This window comes from Spermophilus citellus, assembly GCF_964194105.1.
Source record: "Spermophilus citellus genome assembly, chromosome: 2".
NCBI classification, from domain to species: Eukaryota; Metazoa; Chordata; class Mammalia; order Rodentia; family Sciuridae; genus Spermophilus; species Spermophilus citellus.
Genome location: NC_138183.1, coordinates 207,951,536 through 207,978,260, shown reverse-complemented (window position 1 = coordinate 207,978,260; position 26,725 = coordinate 207,951,536). Strand labels below are relative to the sequence as shown.

Sequence of the window (26,725 nt, the reverse complement as noted above, 5' to 3'; positions counted from 1 at the left end):
CAGTTAAGTCTAGGTTACTGATTGTGCTATTGAGTTCAATAGTTTCTTTATTCAGCTTTTGTCTAGAGGATCTGTCTAATGGTGAGAGCGGTGTGTTGAAGTCACCCATAATTATTGTGTTGTAGTCTATTTGACTCTTGAACTTGAGGAGAGTTTGTTTTATGAACGTTGCAGCTCCATTGTTTGGTGCATACAAATTGATAATTGTTATGTCTTGTTGGTGGATGTTTCCTTTTAACAGTATATAGTGTCCTTCTTCATCCCTTTTGATTAACTTAGGTTTGAAGTTGATTTTATTCGATATGAGTATGGCCACTCCTGCTTGCTTCCAAGGGCCATGTGAGTGATATGATTTTTCCCAACCTTTTACCTTCAGCCTGTGTATGTCTTTTCCTATCATATGAGTCTCCTGAAGGCAGCATATTGTTGGATTTTTTTTTTTTTGATCCAGGTTACTAGCCTATGTCTCTTGATTGGTGAGTTTAGGCCATTAACATTTAAGGTTACAATTGAAATACGATTTGTACTTCCAGTCATGTTTATTTATTTATTTATTTTAGTTTGGCTAGTTTTTACTTTTTGGTTATTTTCCTCCACCTTTACTGAGATACTTCCTGCTGTTAGTTTTGGGCACTATTTTTCAATTCCTCTTCCTGTAGTATTTTGCTCAAAATGCTTTGCAGTGCTGGTTTTCTGGCTGCGAATTCTTTTAGTTTTTGTTTATCATGAAAGATTTTAATTTCATTGTCAAATCTGAAGCTTAATTTTGCTGGATACAGTATTCTTGGTTGGAAACCATTATTTTTCAGCGTTTGAAATACATTGTTCCAGGATCTTCTCGCTTTTAAAGACTGTGATGAAAAATCAGTCGTTAACCTAATTGGTTTACCACTGAATGTAATCTGCCTCCTTTCTCTCGTAGCTTTTAATATTCTCCCCTTGTTCTGTATGTTGGCTATCTTCATAATTATATGTCTTGGAGTTGGTCTATTACGGTTTTGAATGTTTGGGGTCCTGTAGGCTTCCAGGATTATGCATCCAATCCATCTTTCATCTCTGGGAAGTTTTCTAGAATTATTTCATTTAATAGGTTGTCCATTCCTTTGGTTTGATTCTCTATGCCTTCTTCTATCCCGATGACTCTCAAATTTGGTTTTTTGTGACATCCCATATCTCTTGAATAGATTGCTCGTGGGATTTAAGCATCTTTTCTGTGTTGACTATATTCTTTTCAAGTTGATAAACTTTGTCTTCATTATCTGATGTTCTGACTTCTACTTGATCTAGACTATTTGTAATATTCTCGTTTGAGTTCTTAATTTGGTTTACATTTTCCTGCATTTCTAGGATTACTGTTTGATTTTTTTTTAAGATCTCTATCTCCTGGTAAAGCTCGTTCTTTGCCATTTCAATTTGTTTGTTTAATTCATTTTCAAAATATACTTTTATTGCTTGGACTTGCTGTCTCATGTCTTCTCTAATATTCCTTTCCATCTGAGTTAGGTATGCCTTGAGTTCTTTCCCTATCCCTGTTTCTGATGCTTCTAGGTCCTCCTGTAGAAATAAATTGTCCTGCATTGTTTGTACTCCTTTTTTCCCTTGTTTTTTCATGATGTTCACACTACTTTCCAGCTCTATTTGATTGCTGTGTTTCTGCTCTGTTCTATAAATTTGTTTTGTTTTTTTATATCTCTGTTGTCTCTCCTTTGTGTTGGTAGACTATGCTTGCTAAAGTGGATTCCACTGGGAAGGAATTCCGATGGCCGAGATCCAGTGACGTCACCTCTCTGCTATGGCGGGCCCTAGGCTCCTTACTGGGGTGTCCAAATGGAGGGGTGGGACTGGACTGTCTCTGGTTGGTTTCAGCTCCTGGACGCCGGCGGCCGAGTGGTCTCCAGCCGCCCAGTCGCGCTGGCAGCCAGCGGGCGATTGGTCGCCAGCAGGCGTGCGGTTTCCAGCTGCTCAGTCGCAGGGGCAATGGGCTGGCTGTTGCCAGCGGGCATGTGGTCTCCAGCTGCCCAGTTGCAGAGGCAAAGGGCCGGCGGGCGTGTGTTCTCCAGCTGCAAGGGCCTGGCCTCTAGTCCTCTGGTTTCTCCTGCTAGTCCTGGTTTCTCCTGCTAGACCAGATTTCCCCTGAGTGATGCCTCTCGGCAGTTCAAACTGTACTCTGGGCCTGCCGTTGTTGGGCGTGGAGGGTGGCTATTGAGAACCCCCTGGCACTCTATTGTTTTGATTTTTTCCGCTTGCCCCTCCCCCTGTGCTGGCAATACAGGTTTCGTTTTCCCCGCTGATGGGAGGGGGAGTTGAAGGTCGGGTGTCTCTAGTTTTCCCCGCGTCTTTATGCAGGCTTGCTCTGATAATCCCTCCCCCGGAGAGCCTAGGAGAGATTTTATGCGAATTTCCCGTTGTATGGGAGATGAGCTGAGTAACATGCACCTGTTTTATTGTTGCAATCTGTCGGAGAGTGGCGGTGGTTACTTCAGCTCTCCAAGATGGTGGCTGCTGGTTTCCTTGGTGGAATTTCCGTTGTGGGGGATAGAACTGTCCCGTTTCCTTCCCCATCTGAAATCCCGAACTCAGCCCAGGGCTCTGTGAGTGCTCAGGCGGCAGGATTCCACAGAATCTGCAGCAATCTCCCTGCTTGCTGGTCGCTTCTCGGTGGCTTCCTGCCGTCTGTAGCCGCGGGGCGGGCCGCACGGATCAGTCAGCTCCATTTTGCTGTAAGTTCCTAACAAGATAGTTTTTTGTCGTTCTAACTTGTTATTCACCCGTGCAGTGGCGCGGTACACGGGGTGTGATGCACTCTATTCGCGGCCATCTTGGGGATATATCGATTTTAATTCTTCAGAATAAATACCTGATATAGCTAGGTCATATTATATAATTCCATGCCTCATATTGTTTTTAGTTGTTGATGGACATTTAATTTATTCATTTATTTATATGTGGTGCTGAGAATTAAACCCTGTGCCTCACACATATTAGGCAAGTACTCTGACCACAACCCCAGTCCATGCCTAGCCTTTTGAAATCATACTGATCATACTGATTTCCATAGTGGTTGTACTAATTTTTAATCCCACCAACCATGCAAATGTGTTCTTTATACTCCATATCCTTTTCAACATTTATTACTGTTTGTATTCTTGATGATTACCATTCTAACTAGTGTGAGATGAAATCTTAGGATAGTTTTGATTTGCATTTCCCTAATTGCTAATGACATTGGACATTTTTTCATATATTTGCTGGATATTTGTATTTCTTCTTTTCAGGAATATTTGTTTAATTCATTTTCCCATTTACTAACTGAGTTATTTGGGTCTTTTTGTTGTTGTTTTGGGTGTCAAGTTTTTTGAGTTTTCTACGTATTCTAGATATTAATCCTGTATCAGAAGAATAGCTGGTGAAGATATTCTCCCATTCTGTAGCTTCTTTCTTCACATTCTTAATTATTTACTTTGCTGTGCAAAAACTTTTAAATTTGATGCCATCCCATGTATCACCTCTTGACATTATTTCCTGAGCTTTGAAGGTCCTATTGAGAAAGTCACTGCCTGTGCCTATATGCTGGAGTGTTGAACCTACATTTTCTTCTAGGAGTTGCCTAGTTTCTGGCCTAATTCTGAGGTCTTTGACCCATTTGGTGTTGATTTTTCTGCAGGCTGAGAGATAAGGGTCTACTTTTATTCTTCTACATATGGATGACCAGTTTTCCCAGCATCATTTGTTAAAAACACTGTCTTTTCTCCAATGTATGTTGTCAGCACCTTTGTCAAGGATCAGATGACTGTGATGTGTGGGTTTCTCTGTGTGTCTTCTATTCTATACCATTGGTCTCTGTGTCTGTTTTTATGCTAGTTCCAGGCTTCATAATTTCACCTGAGAAGTCTGATGTTATATTCTATGTTCTTCTCTATGTAACACCTTTTTGTCTTTATCACTGGTTTTAAGTAAATTAATTAAGATGTGCCTTGATTGTCTACATGCTCTTCTGCTTGGGCTACATCAAGATTCTTGGGTTTGCTTTTCATCAAATTTGGAAATTTGGGGTTCTTTGTTTATTTATATATTTTTTCTGCCCCCTCCCTATCCTATCCATCAGGATTTCCAATTATATATAATTGGAAATTGTTCAATGATGCCCCATTCTTCTTTTTTTTTAAGTTTTATTTTGGATATTTTTTATTACTGTCTCTTCAAATTCCCCTTCTATGGTATCTAATCTATTAGTCCCATTTGGTTTTTTTATTTGTTTGGGTTTTTTGTTGTTGTTGTTTTTAATCTCAATATTGCATTTTTCATTTTTAGGTTTGATTTAAGTCTTTTTATATCTTTTATGTTCCATCTCTCTCCTGGATAAGCTTATGTTTTCTTCTATCTTCCAAACCATATAAGTATATTTGTAATGTCTTATTTTGTTCTTATCTTCTAATTCTATCATCTGTGTCATTATGGGTCTGTTTCTATTGATTGTTTTTTCTCCTCACTGTGCATCTTTTCATATCTGGTAAAGTTAATCCAGTGCCAACAGTGTGAATTTCACATTGTTGTTGTATTGTACTTTTCCCCCCTTGTTTTCAGTTTTGTTCCAGGGTGTAGTTAACTTACTTGGAAACAATTTGATTATTTTGAAGTTGGTGTTTTGGGAACAAAATCTATTCTAGGAATAATTTGGCTCTATTGCGAGACAATATCCTTTTGAGTATCTACCCCATGCTTAATATGAGTTTCTTCATTCTATGTTGTTGGTAATATAAACTATTTCCAAACTTATGTAATCTCCAAATCTTTTTATTTCCTCGGCTTCTAGTAGCTTCCTCATAGGCATACAGTCATCATAGTTGGGTAAAAATTTAAAGGGAGCCCTCTGTGGGTCTCTGGAGTTTGTACTCTTCCCTTAGCCATCCTGGCCTCCCTAAGTGACTAGTTGTCTCCTCAACTCAAAGAATGTGCCAGCCCTGCCTAGGTTCCCCCTCTATGCACTAAATCTGGAAATGGTCTCCAGGCAGCAATTGGTATAGTATTAGGACTCTTATTTTTACTCCCTCTTTCAGGGATCAGTGTTCTTCATGACCTGTTGTCCAATGTCTGAAACGTTTATTGCATATATTTTGTCTGGTTTTATAATTAGTTTGTCAGGAAGTTAAATCCAGTACCTATTACTCCATCTTGACTAAAAGTAAAAGTCCTTGATGCCAACAGCCTCCTAAAATCTCCCCAGGTGTTCTTATTGTTCAAATTTGATGTATATGGGTGTGGTCCAAAATATTGAGATAAAGAGAGTTTACAAACACCCATAATCTCCCTGTGGCAACAACTTGGATTCATACTTTAGGTATTTCACATTTCCTTCCATTATTCTTTATATGTTTTTTTTTTCTATGCTGTGTGGTTTTTACATCAGTCTTCTGCTTACTTGACCTCTTTCTAGCCTTTGACACTAGTGATCACTTCCTCATTCTTAAAATTTTGTACGTTGTTAGATTTCCTGATTTTACTCTAGTTCTTCTACATCCTAGGAATCCTCTCTCAAAGTCTCCTTAATGAATTCCTCTTCTTCCATGTGTCTTTAAATATTGACTTATTTCTTATTCCTCTTCTCATTCAATATCTACACTCTCCCTCAGGAATCTCATCTATTACCCATGACTTCAATTATCATCCATCTGCTCAGGACTCACAAATTTGTATTTCCATATCTCCTTTCCCAATGCTCCAGATCTGCATAGCCAATTGTCTAAGGCACACCTCTACTTGGATGTTTCACATATGTCCCAAATGGAACTCACCACCTTCCCTAAGAACTTTAAAGCATCATGGTTCCATCTCAATGAAAGGCTCTAATGTTTACCCTTCTTCCCAAACTAGAAATATAGAAGCCATGCGCAACAATTCCTTCTTGCTTCTTAACCCCCAGACATTTAATGGGGAACCCATTTTTCACTAGTTTATCTTATAAATAGTTTTCTGCAAACCCATGTTCTAGTTTCTCCATATTCTTGTCATTCACACTTCTCTCACATGATCTATTGCAACAACCTCTTATTTGGTCTCTGAATAAATGGTGGATGCATTGTGGTCTTTGCAAAACACCAATTAGTTCATATCACTCCCCTGTTTAAAGAGCTCCAACCATTACAGGATAAAATCCAAAATATTTAGCTTAGTATGTATAAGACCCTTCAGGGTCCTCCTCCCAAACTCCCCTTTCAGCCTTACTCCCTGCTCCTCCCACTTGCCTTGCTCCTTGATCACAGCATCCCTTCTGCTTTTGTACACTCTTCCTTCTGCCTAAAAAGTCTTTTCCCATTCTGTTTGCCAAATGCCTTCTTATATTTCAGTATCTAGCATAAATATACACCTCTTTGGTGAATCCATTCTTGGAACCCCTCAAGAAATGCACCTCTCATTCCTCCTAACCATTACTGCACTTGTGACAGTGGCCTGTAATTATGCATTTATATCTGTTTCTCCTATACATTCTTCAAAAACAGTGGACATCTTATTCCTCTGTGTATGTATCTCTCTAACCAGGGCTCAGTATAATAGGCACCCAATAAGTATATAATTCTTGGTTTTCTAACTCAAGGTCCATGCATAGTCTTTGGAAGGCACCCTGAGCTCCATAATATTTCAGGGTATTTTTATATATATTTATATATATTTCAGGGTTTTGAGGGTATTTTCCTGGAAAGACACACTCTGGTCATCAGATTTTCAGAGGAGCCTAGATTTACAAGCAGTTAAGTATGCCTACCTTAGGGAAAAACTATGGCCAGGAAATTGGCTTTAGAAATCTGAAGCTCAGCCAGAGCCTAAACTTTACTTGGGAGTGGGATGACTTCATGCTGCTGCTGCTGTCTGTCAATCCTGTGATGAGGTGAGAACTGTAAGAAGGGGATGCAGCAGCTCTTACTGCAGGTGGGAACATTCAAAATGTTGAGTCCTCAAAGCCCAGGACCCTTCTCTCTCCACCCTCTTCTACTCTCTTTGTCTATCTCTTTTCTGCTTATGAGCATACATACCAGGATGAATACAAGCTCAAACACACACACACACACACACATGCGCGCGCAAGAGAGGCAAGCAGGCACATATAGATTCATCTGCAGACCTATAGATAAACATGAACAAACTGGCCACATACAAATGTGCATCTGGATCACACACAACTCACTCCTGCATATGTACATATGTACATATGTTCCTTATGTTCCCACACACATACACACATCTATGCATGTGAAACTCACATGACCTGGCTCCCGCCTCTCTCTCCTGCTGAGAGTGAGCTCTGCCCCTGGCATTAGGCCCATGGAGACAGCCGACTGGAGCCATCTGTCAGGCTGAGGTTCCTGAGCACCGCCCATCCTGCCTGAGCTCAGACAGTCGGCATGCTGGGCATGCAGCCTCCCTATTCTCTCTGGCTGAATCATGCTGAGTGAGCTGGCCTGGCTAGAGTTTATCAAATCGGAACAGAATTTTGGCAAAACAGATGACTTCTGAGTTTGGCATTTGTGGGCTTGGGAAGTGGGGACCTGGGATGGAGGGGGCAGAGTGGAAGAGGGAGGAAAATTGGTTTAGCTATACTGAGAGATGCCAAAGAACTGAATTCAAGAAGCAGCGTGACAGAGGGACTTAGATGCCAGAAAAAATGTAAAAAAAGAAACCTGATTCAAATTCTAGCTCAGCCACTTAAAAGCCATGTGACTTTGAACATGGGAACTTATCTCTTTAAACCTCAGTTTCTTCTATAAAATTGACCTAATAAAATCACCTAACTCATAGGGTTGATCACAAAATTTTATGACATGGTAATTATCATTTAGCACAGTGCACTGGCATATAGCAAGAACTTAAAGGTGGTATCTATTATAGTCAAAGAACACAAAGTCCAAAGAGAACATGTAGCCCAGCTAGCCCAGCTGGACCACTCCTTTTAACCCACCAATCCATTCCCATTGCTCACACACTTGGTACCCTAACATGGTAGCTGTCTCCATCTGAAAACCATATGCCCTTTCCCACCCCACACTTCATGGCCATTTGTTGGATTCCTGACTACCATTCCTCACACTCAACTTTTAAATCACTGCCCCACAGACATCAACCTTCATCTCTGCACAGCCTCTCAGATTACCTCTGCCTCTGGCTGCTCAGCCTATGCAGCTCCCACTACCCCCATTAACATTAACTGGTCTGAAATAATAATAATAATAATAGGAAAAACTGGAGTTTATTAAGCTTTTATTATGTGCCAGAAACTTGCAAAGCAAATCTAATTTAGTCTTCCCAACAAGTTTATAAAATACATCCTTTTCTTTTTTTGTGGCACAGAGGATTGAACCCAGGGCCACTCTACTGCTAAGTTAAATTTCCAGACATTTTAATTTAATTTTATTTTTTTTAATTTTGAGACAGGGTCTTGCTATGCTGCTGAGGCTGGTCTTGAACTTGTGATCCTCCTGCCTCAGCTTTCCAAGACACTGGGATAATAGGTGTGCACCAATATAACCAACATAAAGTAGATACTATTAATATCCCCATTTTACAATTGAAGAAACTGAAAGGTACCAAAGGACTAAGCAACTTGCCTAATAAAAGACACTGATTGTAAAGATACACTATTATCTCATATACTGTTAGGAGACACTGGCACAGTTCCATATGCCTGTAATCTCAGCTACTTGGGAGGCTGAGGCAGAAGGATGGCAAGTTCAAAGTCAGTCTTCAGCAACTTTGAGACTCTGTCTCAAAATACAAATTTTAAAAAGGGCTGGGAATGTAGCTCAGTGATAGAGCATGTGCCTAGCAAGCAGGAAGCCCTGGGTTTGATTTTCAGCACCACAAAGAAAAAGGATAAAAAGAGACACTGGCAATAAAACCACATTACAATGCTAAGAGGTGGGCAGTGAGAAAAGTACACTTCAGAATTAATGCAATGCAATAATTGTGATGGAACCAGAATTTGTAAGTCTGTACTGTCCTCAAAATCACATTTATTCATCATCTCTTTGGAAAGACATTGCTCTGCCTTCTTAATATTCACTGCCTCATTCAGACCTCATTACCCATCCATCGAAGTAGGTATTGTTCTCCACTTTGTTAAACTAATGAGGAAACCAAGGCTCAGAGAAGTTATATAATTTGTTCAAGATAACATGCTAAGTCACGAAACAGATTCAAAACCAAGGCTGTCTGACTCCAGAGTCTCTGCTCTTAACCATTATGCAAGGCTCTTTGCCTTGATGACTGCTTTTACAGCTTCATCCAAAGTTCTCTTTAGGCTGGTCCTGAGGTTCTGCTACCGTTGCTGCCTGGTGATATCTAGCCCCAGACTTCTTTTTTGCTGTGGGTGAGAGGAGAAGTGCATAGTCCTGGAGGGTAGAACGCTGGGCTTCTCAGTCTCTGGGTGAGTGACTCTTAGCAGGTGTCTCTCTTTTTTTTTTTTTTTTTTTTTGGTCTCTCCCTGTGGTACTGGGTATTGAACCCAGGGATCTTCTACCAATGAGCACCATTCCAAGCCCTTTTTATTTTTTACTTTGAGACAGGTTCTCATTAAGTTGCCCAGGCTGACCTAAATCTTGTGATCCTCCTCTCTCAGCCTCCCAAATTACTGGGATTGCAAGCTGCGCCACTAAATTGTCTTCAGCAGGGGTCTCTTGCGTTGGGCCTTGCTTACACCAGTAGTAACATGGGGAGAATAATCCTGTTCTTGGTGCCTGCCAAAATTAGTATGCCTTTCTTTGAGATCATATATAGAATAAATCTGCATAAATGATTAAGGCTTTATTGGATTGCTTCTGGATCTAGGCCCCAACCAAAATTCCAATTTTGATTCCCTAAAATTCCCTTTCTACATATCTGAAAGTCACCTTTGCCTACCATAATCCTATACATCCAAAAGAACTAGAGCATATGTGTTCTGAATGGCTGGCCTTGTCATCCTAGTCTTTGACTGTAAGCTCTTAAGACACACACTGCAAAAAAAAAAAAAAAAAAAAAAAGACACACATTGCTCAGAACCTTGCCATATAATTGATGTACAGGACATCTCTGTGGAGGACATGCACTGGTTTTTGCTTGACTAACATTCTTTCTAAGACCATCTTGATTTGGCTCTAGTGACCTACCTTTCCTCATTCATAGTCCCTATTACTTGGATGGGATTGACCCCATCCCGTAAATCCAGAGAGAGGCCTCTTCAATCAGTCATTGTGATTGGTTCAGGGAATGACAGGTCACTTAATTTAACCATTGAGAATTACTCCTGGGGCTTTTCTGGAATTGTTGTTAGGGACGGGTGTCTTTTCTCTTTCCTTTTTTTTTTAATGGTGATTGGTATAAACATGAAGCTGTTAGGTTTTTCACATGGGAAATGAATTCCTCCTTAGGAATTAAAGCCATCTAGAATCAAATTATAGAAAGACAGCTAATTTTTTAAATTTTTACTTATTTATTTATTTTGTATGGTAGAAAGAAGGCAGTACTAGGGATTGAACCCAGAGACAGAGTTTCACTAAATTACAGAGGCTGGCTTCAAACCTGTGATCCTCCTGTCTCAGCTTTCTGAGTCACTGGGATTACAGGCTTGTACCACAGCAAAGGAGAACTAATTTTGAGGATAACAATCTTGGAAGCTGTGGAATCTTAAGTGAAGCTATTACTGTAGTGAGAAGTAATCTGCCAGAGACAAATGCTTCTTACCCATACTTATTTTTTTTTCTTTTAAGTTAGTTTGAATTGGGATTCCATAAAAGATACCAAGACATCCTCAATTTGTTTATGAACTTCAAGAAGACAAGGCCTGGACTTTATAGTTTTTCATTTCTGCAAGGCCTTGCACAGTACCTGGTAAGACAGAGTGTCGTCAAGAAAGTGTGATGCTTAATGAATGCGTTCGTACTTCATTCAATCCCACTTTTCCTGATCCTGGACTCCCACTGACCATGAGCTAAGCTCAGCCCTGGAACCACAAGGAAGAATTAGATGTAGTCCTTGTCCTCAAGGAGTTCTGAGTTTAGTAAAGAGAGAGAGAGAGAGAGAGAGAGAGAGAGAGAGAGAGAGAGAGAGGTGAAAACAAGCATATTACAATATAACCCTGGGATCTAATAGAAATCTAAACAATTTTTTTGTGAGATCTCAAAGGACTAGAGGTTTAGGGATATTGGATGTCAGAAGCCTTCTCAGAGGAGGTGACATCTAAGTAAGTTTCTTAAAAAACAAACAGAAGTTTCTAGAAGTGGACATGGGAAAAGATATCCCAGGAAGAAGATGTTCCAGGCAGAGAGAACAAACCTACATATAATTATAAAATTAATAAGAGTATCACCATCTTCTCTTCTGGCTTCTCATGCTCCTTCCTCTTCTTTTGCCTCTGCTTTACATGGCAATAGAAACATTATCCTGGTTGGGAGCACAGGCTCTGAGCTTTGAAATATTTGATTCTGCCACTTAATATCTATGTGACCTGGAGCAAAATCCCTTACATTTTACAAACAAGGACACAGTTGTATTTGCCTCATGAGGTTGTTGAAAACAAACGAAATTAGAAATATAAACAGCGTGCCTGGCACAAGGTAATTCTTCTGAAATTTAGCTGTTACTATTTTTATTGTCATAGTTGAGAACCTTATAGCACCAAGAAACAAAAAAACCTAAGCAGAACTGATGTAGACAGTAGGGAGCTTGTTCATGGCAAATAATGGGGAGACTTGAAGGGAAGCAGGCTCCAGGCATAGAATAATCAGGGCCCTGACTCTATTACTCTGCAGTTGTCCCCAGTCTGCCCTCTTCTTTATGTTGGTTCTATCTGCAGGCTGGCTTCCTGCATTGTCCAGAGATGGCTGTGTCACCATGTCCTGAGTAACTGTGACAACATGCTTCCTTGTTCACATCCATCACAAAAGAATAAACCAACCAACCAACCAACCAACAACAATAACTCCTCCCCCCCCAAAAATCTAAATTCCTTCTTTTAAACTGTTTAGGGTAACTTAGGTTATCTGCCTACTCCTGCCTACTTAGAGTGACCAGGAGGACTCTATGTATTACCTGGCTTAAGGTTGACTTCCTGAACCTGTCACTAGTAAGTGAGGTTAGGTTGCCATGATTGGCTTAAACAGCTTGGGATCTAATTGGGAGCTCCCCTGGGGTTACAGATGGAGTCCAGCTTTCTCCTGATCACATGCTGCATCCTGGCCTGTGGGGTGGGGTTCTGTTAGACATAAGAAAGAAAGAACTGGATGTTGACTGGACAACCAATAGCACCCTCAAGAGATGATAACTTTCATTTTTCTCATGCTAGCGTATTTTACTGCATATTTGTTGTCACCGCATAATTACATCACTCTGTTTTTCCAGTTAAAAAATTGGCTTATAACCTTTCATTGCATAATCATCACATGGTATAACTCTGTTTGTCAGGCCACTTAAAAGGTAAATAGAGCAACAATGTATTTACCAGTGGTGTCTGAATACACGTTTGTTTTCTTGTGCACTGCAAACCCCAAGCTTAGAATTCTCAACACACTGCGTGTCATTAGTGTAGTTTTGAAAGTCAAGTTGACTGGATGGTTTGTTTAGAGCACTGCAGGTCTAACAGTAAGCACATCTTATATGAGCGATGCTGAGGAGGACACGTCAGATGACGAAACCAATGACAGTAGCACAGATGCAGAAGGTTAAATTTTGTTAAGTCTATACTTAGCAATACTGCAGTAAATTTTCTCAAGTGTAATATTTTGACTATAATGCACAAATTAACAGCAATAATGTGTTAACTTTTTTAGATTAAAAAAATATTCACTAAACTATCATGAAAAAAATGATGTGTGTGGATTTGGACCTATTCAATTTTAAGGTATACTTGTGAATATTCTATGCATCCTGATCTTGTACCAAAGACAGTTTAATAGTAAATGATTTATTTATTTATTTATGTATCTTTTGTTTTAGGTGGATATATTAGTTTGTTTTTATGTGGTGTCGAGGATCGAACCCAGTGCCTCATGCATGCTAGGCAAGCACTCTACCACTAAGCCACCAACCCAGCCCCAAAAGTAAATGATTTGAAAGTAATAAGTGTTCATTTTAAAAAAGCAAATCTTCCCATAATGGTTGCACCTCACTATTTTCCAAAATAATTTAGCATAAAATCTGCAACAATTATGTGGTGAAATACAGTAAGTAGTTCACATGGGTTTCCTAAGGCCTTGGCTCAAATGGCTCTTTACCTACATGTTCTTCCTTGGCCAGGTGACCAGCTACAGGAAATAACACACACACTCCCATCTCCCTTCCCTACCCGTTCCCTTGCATGTCCTAGTGCCCTTACTCTGTATTATTATTATTTTTTAATATAAAGCACTTATCATCATTTACCATGTCATATACTTTTAGTTTTGCTTGTTTATCATGTCTCCTGCCTGTAGAATATGAATTCCATGAGGGTAGAGGTTTTGATTTGTTCAAGGCTCTACTTCTAGTACCTAGAAGAGTCCTAGCCTATAGTAGGCACATGGTAACAATTTGTCTAATGAACATATGATTCTGACCAGAGCCAGACTCTGAAATTCTTCTCAAGACTGTCACCCTGCTCTGGGCCAAGGAGCCACCAGCCGTCACAGCTCCTCCTCTCCTCTCCCTGTTCTCTATTGCCCTTTGTCTGTCTCCCTGTCTCTCTAATATACTTCTGCTGAGTAGGCCAGAATTTGCAATTTTGCTTCTTCATACATAGTGTTGCTTATAAATCTTTTCATGCTGATTCCCTCTTATTCTCTACTTGCAAAATATTAAATATTTTGTGTTCAAATACAATTAGAAAGCTGGAGTACTCCTTATGTCTTGCAAAGATGTAAGACATGGATTTTTTTTTAGAACTACATTGGTGTTTTTGCATTATGTTTGAGATATGCATATGGAGTGTTTCATTATGGGTGCTTCTAAGTCTGCCATTCCAAAATTTGTATCCTCTTGGAAGCCTTCTTTGGTATGAATATTTCTTAAAATTTTAAGGAAAAAAAAATCCCTCTGCTTCCTCCCATACCACCCCACCCTAAAACCTGTTTGTTATTAGTGAAGGACAAGGGAAAGGGTATTCTTTTCTAAGATGATATTTTCTTTCTGTTTTTGATATTGGAGAATGAATCCAGAGGTACTTTACCACTGAGTTATATCCCAATGTTTTTTGTTTGTTTGTTTGTTGTTTGTTTGTATGTTTTTTAAATTTTGGGACAGGGTCTTGCTAAATTGCTAATGCTGGCCTTGATTTGCCATCTTCCTGCCTCAGTCTCCCAAGTCATGGGGGGTTATAGGCGGGAGTCACTGCATGGCTTGGATGATATTTTATGACGACAGGTATGGACAAAAGAATAATGATAAGGAGCTGGGGGTGTGACTTGTGGTAGAACACATGCTTATCTTGTCTGAGGCCCTGAGTTCAATCCCTAGCACACGTGCATATGCACACAAGATAAAAATCACAGCTTATATGTATTTGCCCAGTTCCTTACAATGGACCATACCCATTTCTGTCTTCTCAGTTTTAAAAATAAATATGGGCTTATAGAGTATGCTCGTTCCAAGTACAAAGTGAAAGACTATCTTCCCTATTCTTAATCCTCAAGAATAACCACCATTAATACATTGGTGTGTGCGCTCTGGGTTTTTCTTTGCATATGTGGCATAACCACCAGCATCTCAATTTCCCCTGTGGTACAAGATGTTGTTTGGAAACAGTGACTGAGGCAGGGCTTGTATTTACAGCCTCTCTTGCCTCCAGGTGTGGCCATGCGTACAGTTTTTGCCAGTGGAATATAAGCGGAAATATGTATCATTTTAGTGCTCAAGTTTTCAGGAAGTGAGCATGACTTCTCCAAGCCCTCTTTCTCCTTCTGCCTGTTGAAGCCCTGGGGGATGGCAGAACCACAAAATGAAAGGGCCCTGGGTCTTTGAATAGCTGAGGAGAAAGGAGCCACCTGCCAAACAACTTTGAGCTCAATATGAGTAAGAAATAATCTCCATTTCTGTTTGAATCTTGAAACACTTGGGGAATTGTTATAACAGCTACCACTACCATAATTAATAAAGCATATACAAATGCACACTATTTTGTATGACAGTATATTCACCCACACAAATTATTTTTAAAAGAGGGGAACCACATGGCACCGCTATGTTATTTGGTTATCACAGACTGAGTGAGTTTATCTCAAAAATATGGCCATGAGTTTAAAGAGCCAGAACCAGAAGCTGGGTCTTGTAGCCCCAAAGCCCATGCTCTTTCAATGCCCCCATTCCAGGTACTAAGCACCTCTTTGATGGTGTGAACATGTAAGAAAGTGTTATTTGTTCGGCATCTTCAATGACTCAGAGCAGCTGCATTCCCCTCTGAGGTGTGGGTAACCCCAGGTAGGCTCTGCCCACCCAGTAGTCTGTGGCTTCCTGCTTCCTTCAGTTCAAGGGTTTCTCAGACAAGGAGGAACCTGAAAAATACTCATATTTCCCAGAAGAGTTCGATTCGACAAGCACAAGCTAGCAAGGCTGGCCGAGGGTGGGAGGTGCTGGGTTGTAAATAGCAGTGGAGATGGAAGAGACCAGAGCTAAATGTCTCCTCCAGCCCTACACTGACTCCCACCAGGGCCTCAAAGTTTACAACTAGTAAACTTATGTCCCCAGAGGGGGCTCCCTCCTGCAAGTCCCACACACCGCCAGAAAGTAAGATTTAGAAAACCAGGTGGTCTCAACTCTTACAGGCTTCCAGGAAACTTCGACAATTCTAAGAAGCCCCCATTTCCTGCTTTGCACCCACAGCGTGGGCCCTTGGTGGGGAAAGGCAAGGAGGCCCCTACCCTCTGCTCTCTCCACCTCCGGGCCTCACCCTGGGGACCCCTCTGTGTACACAGCTACTCACAGAAGCACCACAGGCAGCAGGAACACGTGGGGAGGGAGATCCCTCTGCCAATCCAGACTCTGGGATCCTCCTCCTCTCTAGGACACACTTTACACTCATTTGTCCCAACTCAGCACCCTTCCATCACCCTCTGAGCCATTGATAGGCCCAGGAGTAAGCCAAAGCCTAACTCATAATCCAAAAGGCATTTCACTGTGGTTGTGAAATTTGACAAACCAATGTTTCTTAGTGTGAGAGTCGTATAGTATGGGTGGGACATAAAATGGGTTTCCAACAAACACCAACATTAAATAATATTTAATTACTACCTTTTTCATTCCTTTTCAGTATTTTTTATTACATCAGAAAGTGTCATCAAAAAAAGAATATCTCTATTCAGTGCTAGTAGATTTTTAGCACTTCTTAAATAACACTGACTCACCAGAAAGAAACAAATAATAGAAATAAAAATGGGGTCATAAAAAAATTCTCTAATGTAATATAATTGTTTTGAGAGATGCCCTTCACAAAAGCAACATAATTTTATACATCTAGAAATAAATCTAATAAAAGATGTTTCCCTGCTGGGCACAGTGGTGCACACCTGTAATCCCAGCAGCTTGAGAGGCTGAGACAGGAGAATCACAAGTTCAAGGCCAACCTCAGCAATTCAGCAAGGTCCTAAGCAATTTAGCAAGATCCTGTCTCAAAATTTAAAAATAAAAAGGGCTAGGGATATGACCTGGTGGTTAAGAGCCCCTGGGTTTGATTGCTAATACCAAAAGAAAAAAAAGAAAGAAAGAAAAAGATGTGTTTCTGGTTTTTATCAAGAACAACATGCCAGGGCGGTGATGTGTGCCTGAAATCTCAGCTACTCAGGAGGCCAAGACAGGAGGATGGCAAGTTCTAGGCCAACTTCAACAACTTAAGGAGACCCTATCTCAAAATTTAAAAAAAAGAAAAGAAAAGGGTTGGGGGTGGTAGGTATGGCTTGGTAGTAAAGTGTTCCTGGGTTCAATCTCCTGTACCCACCCCTACACCCACAAATTGTGACATTTTAATGAAAAACAAAATAAAACCTAAACAAATGAAGAGTTAAAGCATGAACTGAAAGAAGATTTACTATTATAAAACTATCATTTGTCGCAAATTATTCTAAAGATGTAGTGTGGGCCCAGTTAATATTCTGAGTGTGAACATTTTCAAGATGATGGTAAAAGTTTTTTGGAAGAACAAAGAGGGTTGCTATTTTTTTTTTTTGTTTGTTTGTTTTTTTAGAGAGAGTGAGAGAGGAGAGAGAGAGAGAGAGAATTTTTAATATTTATTTTTTAGTTCTCGGCGGACACAACATCTTTGTTGGTATGTGGTGCTGAGGATCGAACCTGGGCCGCACGCATGCCAGGCGAGCGCGCTACCGCTTGAGCCACATCCGCAGCCCGGGTTGCTATTTTATATAGGGTGTTTAGGAAAGTCCTCTCTGAGGAATGATGTGTCAGGAGTGAAGCATTCCAGCAGGTTGGGCCAAGACTCTGAGGCAGCAGCTTGCTTGGAATGTTGCAAGAGTGTGGGGGGTGGCGGTCAGTGTGGCTGGAGAGGACTGAATGAACAGCAGAAACCAAGTCAGAGAAGTAAGTAGCCAAGGGCCTGATAATGTAGGACCTTGCAGGCTGTGGTAGGAGCTTTGAAGTTCACTAGATAAGAAATCGCTGGAGTTTTGGTTTTGTTTTTAGCAAGGAGTGACTCAATCTAATTTAAACCTTTTGGAAAGGTTGAAAATGTTAAGTAAACATGTTTTCAGGTGGTATGGAAATGAGGTATAAGCCATGAAGGAGACACATGCATAACTGCAATTTTGGAAATTCTGCAGTAAGTAATTACTTGGGCCACAGATTGGATCTTTTTAATTCAGTTCACTCCAAACAGCATGGGAAAAGAATCATAGTTCTTGAAGCCAACACTGACAAATGTGCAGCAGGGGCAGCCAGGCCCGTCTTCTTCCTGCCACTCTGACTTGTGACTGATGTCCCAGGAAATCTCTCCCATGGCTGGGCCTCTACTTACAGTGGGTTCAAAAAGCAGTTATTCTGACCAGCTTCTGAAAAACATCACTACCCTCAAAACTAATGAAGTTTAAAGGAGGCCAGTGATGAAAGGGACTCCACAGAGAAAAATAAAAATAATTATACTAAAACTAGCATGTCTCTAAGGAAGATCATCATCTTCTCTCTCAAAAACAGTTTCTGCTCTATCATTCCCTATGCCAGTAAATGGAAAAGCCATTATTCATTTAGTGAGTCAACAAAAATTCATTATTATGCACTACCTGTCTGTGTTGAATTCACTGTGATGAACTAAATTGGGGAGAAGACAATGAACAATAGTGATGCTATTATAGGAAGACACTGCTATGCAGGAAACACAATAGGGTCATGTGACAGAGCCACGGTCAGCACACTGAAGTGGTGGGCAGGTCAAATTTGATCCAGTGCTTTTTTTTTTTTTAAGTTTCAAAAATAAATTTCACTGGAAACAGCCATGCTCATTTACTATGTGTTGTCTGTGCTTGCTTTTATAGTACAGCGGTGAGTTTAAATAGTTGTGGCAGAGACCTACCTATGGCTTTCAAAACCTGAAATATTTACTGTTTGGCCATTTAGAGAATAAATTTGCCTCCTGCTATTTACTACTGAGGAAACAGGGGAAGCTCTGTCCCAGCAATGTCCAATAGAACTTCTGAAATGATAGTAATATTCTATATCTGTGCTAATATTGCAGCCATTAACCACATGTGGCTATTAAGCACTTAAAATGTGATAGTCACCGAGAGTCTAAAATCGTACCTCCTTTAATCTTAATTATTTTAAAAATAATTTTGAATAACCACATGTAGCTAGCAGGTACAGTGGGGGGTACAACATAGTTCTATACAATCATTCAAACATGGGGGTCTCCCAGAATCCTTTCTTCCTCATCCTTCTATATACCTCCATCAAGTTCCAGTAAAATGTATGTTCACCATAATTGCGATTGTGTACAAATATGTACAGGGTGCACAGAAGTATGTGCTTCTCAATATCCTGGAGGGACTGGTTCTGCAACACCCTACAGGTACCAATACATGGGAGTGTTCAAGTCCCTTATGCAAAATAGCATAGTATTTGCATATAACCAACACACAGCCTCATGTATATTTTAAATCATTTTTAGATTACTTACAATAATAAGTATAATACCTAATACATTGTAAAAGCTATAGAAATAGTTACTGAATTGTTTAGAGAATAATGACAAGAAAAAAAGTCTATAAATGTTCAGACACAATGTTTACAATGGATGTAGAGGGATGATTGATATGCAGTATCATTATCTTGCTGAATGAAGAAGCATGGTGGGTGACTTTCTTTTCCTCTTTCAACACTGTCATTACTACTAAATCACATTTATTAAAATCTGAGATAAGGGTATGCTTGATTCTTTTGTTGTTAGGGAGAAAGTATCATTCAGTTTACCTCAAATAATACAGAGATGATAAGGGAGACAGACTTCTCACTGAATCTAAGGAGAGGGCTCCTACTGTAGTATGGCTGAGAGATCACACTGGATCTAAGGAGGACCAAGGAACCACACCTCAGGGTTTCTGTGGACCTTCACTGCCCTGGACTATTCATGTGACTCTGTATCTCTTTCTACACATCCACATGTTTGCTCCATGTTCTCAATACAAGCCCCACTAATATGCTGGCTCCTGGTAATCTCTGATACCTTATAAACTATTTTGGCTCACAGTTCATCATGGTTGCCCCACTTTCCTCCAAATCATATTCCTTGAATGTCTGCTCCCACTACTAAACATTACATTCTCTCAGTGTTTCTCTTTTTAAATTCCCAAGTGAAAAAAAATGTGGCTATCCTAGATCTTCTTGTGCTAATTCATATTGTGGGTCCTTGATGAGCCTATGGATTTGTTACACTTGGGCTTAGCTTTCCACTTCCACCTGTCCAGTTAGTTGTGACCAAGGGGAGATAGGGCCACACGGTAAAAAACAGGGATGCCCTTAGTAGCCTCTAGCCTCTAGAGATGACGAACAGAGGATTTTCCCTTGGGAGGGATTGTGGGTATAATCGTTAACTAACATATTGAATACCAACTTACAATATCTTCACTAGCTGGGACCATCTCTAATATGCCCATATCTGTGATCCTACGGTTAGCCTCTGGGACTTTGGCCCTTGAGGGGCCTGAATCTGGGACTTTGAATTGACTGTACAGCTAGAAGTTCCCAAATGGTTATGGTTGATTGGTTGGGGGAACCCCACTATTCTTCCCTCAACCCCTTCAGATTCCCCCATCCTTTCCCCCAGTTCAGAGACATGAACAAGAAAGGGAAGGACATCATTTCCCGCACTTGGGTCTCAGAGCCACAAAAACAGTGCAGTCCCTTGAGAGGAAGCCTGTTGCAGAGGCTGCTGGAGTATTTCTGATTTTCTGCTTTATGCCTTATTAATTCAGGGATGATGTGGTTGGAGCCTGAAGGGATATTTTTGCAATTTCACCCCTGACAGCATTGGCTTAGGCTTTGACACTTGGACCACCTCTGACTCAGAGCTGAGTTAAAGAATTAAGTCTGCTACCTCCCAGTTCTGGCAGGGATGAGGATGGGTGTTGGCTGTGTGGGCCCTGGGAATCTCCTAGGCAGGCAGAATAGGCTTCACTGGGCCATGTGGCAGGACAGGAGAAACTGGAAATCTTCCATTCCCAACATGCCTTCCCCAGATGCTCTGATTATCTAAAATAAGCCCACAGACCCTTCTCTTACCTGGAGGCTTTGTTCTCCATTAAAATGCAACTCTTGAGACTGTCCAAGTCTATCCTCAAAAGTAACCATCAGTCCTGTAAGCTTTGTGGAAGACTGAATTTCAGTTTCTTTCCTCCTACTGTGTGGAGGGGGAGCAGTGGAATCCCAAGGGTGAGTGTGTGTATGTGTGTGTGTGTGTGGTGGTGGGAGTGGTATATGTGTGTGTATGTGTTGGGGTAGATGTGGGAGGTGAGATTGAAAGAATAAGCATGCTCAGAATTGGGGCTGAGATGCTAGCGAATGCAGAGCTACACTTCTAATAAAGACCTTCATCTTACCCTGGCCTGGCTGTGCCACTCATTCTCTGTGTCCTTGATGGAGCAAGTTACTTGGTTTTCTCATATGTAAAGTAAAGCGATGGTTCAAAGGGCTTTCTAGTTCTGCATCAAGGGACCTGAAATAAATTCCTCCTGGAGGAGAATGAGTGAGAAGCAGCAGCTTACCCTGGAATCTCCCTGTTCAGGCTTTTCAAGTCAAAGCAGTAGCTGTCACACACACCTTGGAGAAGTATAGAAGGTCTCGCAACTAAGATCAGACTTCCGCAGTTCACAGCCCCAAATTCCAGTCCCTGCCAGTCTCATCCCCCATCCAATTAGATAACTGTGGCCCTTCAAGTCACTTGACTGCTGCCTGCCAGAAAACTGTCTTAATAATTGTCCAAATTGCAATTTGTGCAATCTGAAGGGCACACCATGGAGTGGAGCAAAGCACACCTGCACAGCCCCTAGCAGTGGCCTGATGTGCTACAGTGTTCTGCATGGCAGAATGTGGGCTCAGGAGGCACCGGACGCCTCAAAGACCATACCGTAGGGCAACAGTTTGCAAGCTGCTGGGCCCCACCTCAGAGTTTCTGAGTCAATAGGTCTGAGGTGGACTTTAAAGATAAGCATTTCCAACAATTTCTCAGGTGAAGCTGATGGTTCCTGACTGGAGACCAGACGTTGAAAATCACTACCATCAAGTTTCAGAGGAGAAAAGTGTCTTAGAGGTCATCTAGTCCCCTCCCCAACTCAGAATCCTTTCTTATAGATAAGGAACTTGAAGGGAAGTGAGTTGTCTATATCACAGAGTTGGGACCCAATTTCTTAGCCAGTCTTCCTTCTACTCCATCATCTTGTTATTTATTCCCTGGATAGAGATACTGATGGAAAATCCAGCATCTTCCTCGGTCTCTCTGGAAATCTTTGAGAGGTGAGTTTGAGTCAGGGCTCCCTGGAAGCAGGGGAAGAACCTACAAGCCTCTAGCAAACTGGGAATTTCTTCCTTAAACTCAGGCTATATCAGTGCTGTGAAACCTAGACTCGTTAAAATGAGACCTTGGTGGAGCACATGGCAGCAGCTCCCTCCTTACCCTGGAGAGGAGAAGGCCTCAGCAAGGACAGCCAGTTCAGGAGTAAATGTGGCCAGGTGCACACCTGTAATTCCAGCAGCTCAGGAGGCTGAGGCAGGAGGATCATGAGTTCAAACCAGCCTCAGCAACTTTGCAAGGCCCTAAGCAACTCAGCAAGACCCTGTCTCTAAATAAACTATAAAAAAGGGCTGGGGATGTGGCTCAGTGGTTAAGCATTTATGGGTTCAATCCCTGGAACCAAAAAAAGAAGAAGAAGGAGAAGGAGAAGGAGAAGGAGAAGAAGAAGAAGAAGAAGAAGAAGACGACGAAGACGTCAATGTGTAGAGCTACAGTTTCCTATTCAACTCTGCCAACTTTGCTGACCTTCTACTCTATCGAAAGAAAAGAAGGAAAGGATTTCCTGACCTTACTTGGCAGACTCTTACTTATCTCCCTAAAGTGTGTGTGTGTGTGTGTGTGTGTGTGTGTGTGTGTGTGTGTATAACATCCAACATATATATATATATGGTGGATGTTAGGATAATGGCTAAGATGCTATAACAAAAGGGCTCCAAATATGATGACTTAAAGAAAACATGAATTCAGCACTGGGGATGTTGCTCAGTGGTAGAGTGCTTACTTAGCATGTATGAGGATCAATTCCCAGTACTTGGAAAGAAACAAACAAAATTAATTCTGGACCCCAAGTACAGAATGGCAGAGTCCATCTGATCCACATAGTCATTGAAAGGCCCGAGTCTCTGCAGGGTATTGTTCTGCCATCGCCAAGGCCACTAACTTCATCTGCCCGGTCAAGGATGGACCACAGACTCTATATGTTTCAGTTTTAAGAAAGTAATATAGTAGAAGTCCAGGGAAAGTTATTTTTTTAAGCATCTGAAGCAAAGTTGTATCCTTTACTTCCACTCACAGCCCATTGGTGATAATTAGACACAAGACCACAGCTAGTGGTCCTTTGCCTGCTGCCTATTGAGAACTTCGATTACTATGAAAGAAGGGAAGAATGGATTTAGGGTGATAACTGACAGTCCTGTCATGAGGGGTTCTATGATAATAAACATTACTCTGGAAATTTAAACTTAACCCAACCCAAAAAGCAAGTTCTACCCATTAATTACCTGAAATAAATTTTCTTCATGGATTCCCTGGCCAGCCATTTATGGGAACATTTCAGACTGTGAAACCTGGACTCATTAAGAGACTTTTCCAAAGGTGTTTAAGAAGAGGTCCTAGGTGGGCACAGTGGCACATGCCTGTAATCCCAGAAACTCTGGAGGCTGAGGCAGGAGGATCATTAGGCCAGCCTCAGCAACTCAGAGAGACTCTGTCTCAAAATAAAAAGAAAAAAGAAAAAGAACTACAGGCATAGCTCAACAGTAGAGCATCCCTGAATTAAATCCCAAATACCAAAAAAAAAAAAAAAAAAAAGAATAGATTCACACTTTGAGATGGTAATATGCATCAAGGGGTGGGAGGGGAAGGGAGGGGACATGGGAGTAGAAAAGATGGTGGAATGAGCTGGACATCATTACCCTAAGTACCTGTATGAAGACATGAATGGTGTGAATATACTTTGTGTACACCCAGAGATATGAAAAATTGTGTTCTATATGTGTAATATAAACTGTAAAGCATTTTGCTGTCATATATAACAAATTAGAATAAAAAATAAATTTAAAAAAGAAAAAAATTACAAATGCTCATACCCTTTGACCTTGTAAGTCCATGTTCGGGAATTTCCTCAATAGATACATTTGCTCACAGTGGAAATGAAATACACACTGTTGATAAAAGGAAAAGATTGAATAAGATATGATATCCCCATAGAACAAAATAACATCTAGTCATTTTTTTTAATGAGGAAACTTTTTATGGACCATGATGCAAAGATCTCCAAACTATATTGTTAAGTGAATAAAAAAGGTATAGAGCAGTATGTAGAATATGCTTCTATTTTTATAGAATAGAGTTAAAATAATATATCTACTATATGAATATATTAAAACACTTTTTTTAAAAGAGAGAGTGAGAGAGGAGAGAGAGAGAGAAAGAATTTTTTAGTATATATATATACATATATATATATGTATATATATATACACATATATATATATATATATATATTTTTTTTTTTTTAGTTTTCGGCAGACACAACATCTTTGTATGTGGTGCTGAGGATCGAACCCGGGCTGCACGCATGCCAGGCGAGCGCGCTACCGCTTGAGCCACATCCCCAGCCCTATTAAAACACTTTTGATGAATAAAAATAAATCTATTTGTGTATTCATAAGATCATCCTGGAAGAATTCAAAAGAAACTCAGTGACAGAGTAAGAAGGTGAGGGAATTGGGCAATTAGATATATGGAGTACATATTTTTATACTTTTAAAATTTTAGACCGTGTGAATATATTGTCTCTTTAAAAAGAAGGGAGGGGGGCTGGAGATGTAGCTCGATGATAGACAGTTTGCTTAGCATGCGTGAGGCCCTGGGTTCAATCCTCAGTACCCAGTTAAAAAATTAGTAAATAAAAAGGAAGGAAGAAAGAGAGAAAAGGAAGGAGGGAAGGAGAGAGAGAGGGGAGGAGGGAAGAAGAAGGCCTCCCCACCATGCAGCCACATCCTGCCTCGGCCACAATGACCCCTGAGGTTGCTGCTCCCAGGGCCTACCTGTCCTCTGCTGGCAACTACAGCGGACACTGTGAGTGTGACTGGTGCAGGGGGCACTGCTCTTCTCTTGGTTTCTATGGCACAAGTGTGAGATGAAAACCTTCCCTTTGGTTTCCTCTATTCTAGCAGAAACCAGCCCATAATGTGTAAATAGTGATGACTGATGATTCAAGAACAAAGAAAGGAAAGAAAAATAACAAATGCTAACTTCCAATGACTGTACAAATTCAGATCCTCTCCCAAGATCCCCCACTGACCTATCTCCTGCTGTGTTCCAGGCCTGGCGCAGTAGCAGGAGTCAATATTCATCACCACCAGGAGCTCTCCAGGAACGTTCCCACTGTAGAGTCCAAGCCAAACAGGCCCCAGGCTCTGGAGAGAGAAAGAAGTGTTCCCTTACTTCAGTCATGAGGTAGCTCCTCAGACCTTATTTATAGCCCCAGGACTGAACTCTCTCCAGGATGATTAGCAATAGGCATATCTATTCCCTTTGAGAAGCATCTTCTGCAGGCCAACAGGGTGTATTTTGGCCTGTGGTCCTCAAAAAATAATTGGACACAAATGCATTCATCATGTCCAGTCAGTAAACATTTAGATAACAAAATCAAATTAAAATATGTGATCTGCAATATCAGTTGCTGACCCAAGGGGAAATGTGCCAAACTAAGTCCAGTTTCTTTTCGTCTCTCATGGAGGGATCTGGGATACGGACTTTCCCAGCAGCGGCTTATTACATAAAGAAACAATATTAGACAAACAGATATTAGACAAACTTTTGGAGAAAGGAGAAACATAGCGGTACCAAGAGCCTGGGATGAGATCATCATGGCTATTGAGCACTATATATAGCTCTGAGTTTCACGGCTGCGAGAAAGAGTGATTATGGATTGTGCAATTGTCCTTGTTTGGTGAGAGGATATTTGTTCAAAGATACAAACTTGTAATTCAAGAAGAAATTCATCATAGATTCTTAGATAAGGGATATGAGCAAAAGCCCAAACAGTGTCTTCACTGGTGGTATAGCAAAGACTCCAGGTAAAACCCAGCCATGCCTGAGGGGCCGATTCCAGAACTCAACAGGAAGGTGAATAAAAACAGAGGAGAAAGGTTTTGAGGAAGATGTCAGCATCAGAAGGAAGGATAGCAAGGACAACCCAGTGTCCCTTACAGAGATCACTGGCTGTCCCAGACCAACAGATCTGAATGTCATATGAAGAGTTGCACCATGTGTGAACCTGCAGTAGACACTCTGTATAACCTCCAAAAATTCCATTCTGACAGAATCAGGATTTTGGAAAGCTGTACGCTTCTCCCTCAGGCAGCCATGAGCATCAGGGGAAGCAGACCAACAGGAGACTTGACTGAAGAAGTCGAGAGTTAATCTTGTCACCTTGTCCATGATTAGTCCAGGAATATACAAGTCTGAAGGAGAATTCTGGGAAGTTTCTTCATTTCACAGAAAGAACAAGGCGAGATTCTCTCTGTTCTTCTTGTAGATTTTGTGTGATACCTGGAACTCTTACAGTCATCTTGCAGCTTGGGAATGACATCAACACCAAAAATAGCATATAGAGAGTTGGAAGAATCTGGATTTCCTCTCTATCAGTACTGGGGATTGAATCTAGGAGGACTCTACCACTGAGCTACATTCCCAGCCCTTTTATCTCGTTTTATTTTAATATTTTGGGACAGGATCTCTTGCTAAGTTGCCCAGCCTGGCCTGGACCTTGTAATCCTCCTGCTTCAGCCTTCTGAGTCAATGGGATTATGGGCATGTACCACTGCACCTGTGAAACCTGAATTTCAGGGGGGTGTTGGGGGGGTGCTGGGGATAGAATCCTGGGTCTTGTACACACTAAGCAAGCACTCTACCAACTGAACTATATCCCCAGCCATTCAGAACCTGAATTCTTTTTTTAAACATTTACATTTTTCATACCTTTATTTTATTTGT

At 40.9% G+C, this 26,725-nt stretch overlaps 1 long non-coding RNA gene across 1 annotated transcript in view; it reads right to left on the bottom strand.

Annotated features, from left to right (window-relative positions):
- LOC308641051 overlaps positions 1-25,160 on the bottom strand; it is a 60,722-nt gene extending 35,562 nt beyond the window's left edge. Inside the window, exon 1 of the long non-coding RNA XR_014020404.1 lies at positions 25,029-25,160. This is a non-coding gene — a long non-coding RNA (uncharacterized lncRNA). The remainder of the gene's footprint in view (positions 1-25,028) is intronic.
- Positions 25,161-26,725: the final 1,565 nt, after the last annotated feature.